This window comes from Ixodes scapularis, unplaced genomic scaffold (assembly GCF_016920785.2).
Source record: "Ixodes scapularis isolate PalLabHiFi unplaced genomic scaffold, ASM1692078v2 PGA_scaffold2__306_contigs__length_199485367, whole genome shotgun sequence".
NCBI classification, from domain to species: domain Eukaryota; kingdom Metazoa; phylum Arthropoda; class Arachnida; order Ixodida; family Ixodidae; genus Ixodes; species Ixodes scapularis.
Genome location: NW_024609857.1, coordinates 175,070,892 through 175,075,419, shown reverse-complemented (window position 1 = coordinate 175,075,419; position 4,528 = coordinate 175,070,892). Strand labels below are relative to the sequence as shown.

Genomic DNA, 4,528 nt, shown 5'->3' with positions numbered 1-4,528 from the left:
AGGTTTCTCTTATTTGGAACTGTTCAGCTGACTCTATTCAATGTGTACCAACTAGCTCAAGTCGAACCTTCAGTTCCAGATACTACTTCCCCAGCCTTTGTTTTCGCGGTGTCAGACCTTCCTCGTGTGCGGGCTTTACATTTCACGGTTACAGACTGTGCATGCAGTTCTCAACTGTCAGCAAGCAGGGGCGTCCACCAAGAGTGCTTCTTAAGCAAAAGGCACAAAGATTAAGGGGACGGGGGGGGGGGGGGGGGGGGGGGTTGGGGGGGAAGGCAAGGATTTTAGTAAAACCTTGGCAGTCTCCACTCCTTGAGCTTCGAAATTTTATAACTCCGGAAGAAAATTAGCCACGGCGTTATTATATAGCTGAATATTCCTTTCAACAACATGGCTTCCAAATATATGTCTTTCATAAATATAAAAGATATTATCCGGACTATCATTGTACGTTCTGACGTGGACACACCCGGCGTTCAAGATGATACCGAAAATGACAACAATTACAGTAAGGCGGCAATTTAATGAAACACAAATATAGAGCTAAGCTATGGATAGCACGACTTTCTACACCCTATTATAGAGCAGCACCGCTATACAGCCTTTGTCGGCTCTAGAAAATGTCTCTGGAGACAAGTCAGTTCAATTTGAATGAAGGTTGTTCGTTTTGGTCTTTTGGAGATTTTATGTTACTATTTTTCCATCACTGCTTAGTTCAAGACATTGCGGACGATTAAAAGAAGACTAAAAATATTATGAAGTTCTTTGTTTTAAATATTGACGCTCAATTTTCCCATATTAAAATAAATCAGTCGCGTTTCTGCACTAACACAACTAAAAAAGGGGCTCGGTACATTTGTTATATATTCGGAAAATGCATTTAAAGATGCTCATCTTGATACATTTTGTGCCATTTTATATGAAGTAGTCGGTAAATGATTTGTCCGTGTTTACAACATTTGCGATAATTATATATATTTGTATGTTTCGTTTCTGAGTTTACGTGTTTTGCATCAACTACTTCTGTAATGATTATGACATATTGATACCAGTGCCATTCTACTGATGTTAATATTCTGCGCGGTATGTGCCGTGCGGTATTGCTCATGTTTTTATCCAACTGTGTTGCCGCCCTCCCTCCTTCCCTCTCATGTAATGCTGGAAGGCCTTTAGGTATTTTGAATAAATAAATAAATAAATTTGTCTCTAAGACCTGTTTACTTGACGTGTTTCGTGGCTATATTTCTTTGTACAGAATTTTTTTGTTGTAAAGTTCAATATTCTGTACCTGTGATGTAAACTTTTTTATAAAATAAGTAGAAAAAACTATTAGTACGTGCATACTTCGGTTTGAAATTGACGACTGTGGAAAGTATCATATTAAAACCTTGGCAGTCTCCACGCCTTGAGCTTCAAAAGTTCATATCTTCGGAAGAAAATCAGCCACGGGGTTTATATATAGCTGAGTGCTCCTCCCAAAATCATGGCTTCCACATATATAGTTTTTGTATATATTAAAGAAAACACGACAAGGATTATCATTGAACTTTCTGACGTGGAAACACCTTGCTTTGACGATCGTACCAAGAATGCGAACAATTACTCTTTTCGAGTATGACCATAAACTGAGTCTTATAATTTAGAATTTTGGAATTAATTTTTGAATTTGCCCGCGAATGCTTATTCGTGACTTTCTAAAGTGGTGGAGAAGGCCATCGAAGCCACATGCCAGCGGCGAGAGGAATCCCGCATGTCGGCCGCCGGCCGGACCGACCTCGGCAAACGCGACAAGTCATCCCAACCAATCCAGCTCGTAGCACGTGACTGCTCTTTCAGAGCGTCATTGCGCCTCCCTCGCTCATGTGAAACACGACATTGCATTGTCTGCAATAAATCCTGGAGAAAGGCTCACCGGAGAAAAGCTGACCGAATAACCGGAGAATGCGGGGAAAGGCTCACTGATTTTTTTTTCTTCTTTTCATATGGAGGTTGTCGGATCATGCGTAACATACATCAATTTATGACCATTAAATTCATCTATCTTGGAAAAACATGTGTTCTTTGTAATATTTGTGAAGCGTATCAGGTATATTGCTCCCAAATAAATAGAGTGGGCTTGTGTGCACGGCTACGATGCGGAAGGTGAGCTTTTTCGTTCTTCTGCTGCAGCTCACGGGAGGGCCACTGCTCGCAAGCCGGCCTCTATATCAAGCCTTTGCCGTCCCCATGGAGCCAACCGAGCCGACCGCCGTGATTATCATCGAGCGACTACCCGTTTTAACAGCAACATCCTCAACGTCATCGGCACTGGAATCATCACGTGGATTCGCTACAAAACCCGGAGCATCATCGCTGTCGGCCAATGGGCGTGGGTTCACGGCTACGATGCGGAACGTGAACTTTATCGTTCTTCTGCTGCAGGATAGAAAACGTGACTTTGACCCTTGCTTTAAGTCAGACTGTATTTGCTTAGTCGTGCTTCCATGCCCAGGAGCCTGTCTTGAGTCATTCCGAGTGTTGCTTTTGATGTTGCGTGGTGATGTTGAGGTAAACCCAGGTCCCATGAACGAACAACGGGTTACAAAGTTTAATGAGATGTTTCATTTATCGCAAAGCCTTAATGCCCGTGCGCTAAAATTCGAGGAAGGACAGACCACTGTGATTGCATCTATCAACGAGCTTAAAGCAAATCAGCGATCAATTAAACATTCGGTCACTAATCTTATTCAAAGAAAGACGACAGTGGAATCCAAAGCCGCAGCTTTCCCTGACATGCAGCTTGAGCTTGTCGCAACGCACTAGACCATCGAACGTATTGAACAAGATAATCTTAACTTAAATTCAAGACTAAGTGATGTGGAAGATAGGTTGCGTAGGCATAATTTGATCCTTCACGGTATTCATGAGAGCGTTCTTGAAACGTGGTCTCAGTCGGAAGGTAAGTTGCTGTCTCTCCTACCAAATGCTCTGAACATAACCGTCTCGCATGAAGAGATAGCGTGTGCACACAGGCTGGGAGCCTTTGTAAGCGGCAAATCTCGCCACGTGATTATAAAGTTTGAATCTTTTAAAGCTAAGGAACGTATACTGTCATGCCTTCCCAGACGGAAAGATAATCTTGTTTCCGTAGCCGAAGATTTTTCTCCTGAGACACGGCTTGCGAGCAAAGGGTTGCTTGATTAGGAAGAGGCCAGGGGGCGGTTTTTAAGCTTCACTATAACAAGCTATCTCTAAACGGAAAATATTTTGCATACAATCCTACCAACGATAGCATCTATGAGCTGCCTACTTCTGCTGCTGTTCGAAAAGGAAGCAGTGGGCAGAGTCAGTGGCTGAAACAGCGTCTGAGCCAGCTACCACTTCTTAACAGCCGGTGAGGGGTAGTGAACGTCCTGAGTCCAGCTCGGAAATTTCGATTAGTTTTACTAACGTTAGAAGTTTGTTACCCAAACGTGATAACGCATGCTCCATTGTCGACCCCTGTCGACAACGGTTTCCGTTGATAGTGACCATTCCGTACTACTCTTCACGGTTCATGCGTCCAAGGGCTCAATGTTATCAACAGTAAAAAGTATTCGAGACTACAGTAAGGGTGATTTTACTTCCATCAACAGAAATTTGTGTTTGATTCTTGAACGCTACCTAGTTGGTTTTCTTAATCGTTCAATTTGAAGATATTGGAATATGTCTAAAACTTTTGCCGCTTTCTTAGCGCATAAGTATATACCTTCTAGAGTAATTCGCAATCATGCAAATGCGCCATAGTATAATACATCTCTATAGAGACTATAGAACAAAAAGAAGAGATTATTCCTTGCATGGAACTTTAATTCCTCAGAGATCCGCTGGGCAGCATTTTTTATTGCCGCTTCCGAATATGACAAAGCAGCTAAAAATGCGAAGCATGTTTTTTTTTTTAATACCACACTTCCGTCTATGCTTTTGAATAATCCTAAGCAGTCCTGGAACACTGTGAAGAGCAATGATAACGGAAACGTATCTCCTATTCTTCCTGACGGGCAAACCATAGACTCCAACGAATGTGCTTCTGTGTTAAATGATGTTTTCGTCAAATAATTTTCTGCTCAAAGTAACGTAAGCGTACATTCACTGCCTTTGCATGACTTCTTACCTATGAACTCTGTCGTTTTCGATGTTTTTGGTACTTCAAGTGTATAAGATAGGCTTAAGATTTCATCATCCACGGGTGTTGACGAAATTAATTGAAAATTTAAAAAAAGCCTAAAATACTTGTTTATTATGCTTCATAAGCTATTTCCACACACACTACAGTGCACTACTGCAAACGTACACTCACTTTTTACACACGAAAAGAAAGTAAAATTCAAACGAACCGCGCTGAGCACAAGGATAGGCGAGTCTGGAAACCGTACGATAAGTTGGTTGATAGAATCGTGCAAGAAACCTGAAAACATTAAATTATTTGTTGATGGGCGGTAACAAACACCAAATATAATTTTTTTTTTAATTTAATCAAACACACACCCAAGTAATTTTGCTTTTTTTT

General features: G+C 41.5%; 1 pseudogene; it reads left to right on the top strand.

Annotated features, from left to right (window-relative positions):
- Positions 1 to 2,133: 2,133 nt before the first annotated feature.
- Positions 2,134 to 3,367, top strand: LOC120850270 (annotated as a pseudogene).
- Positions 3,368 to 4,528: the final 1,161 nt, after the last annotated feature.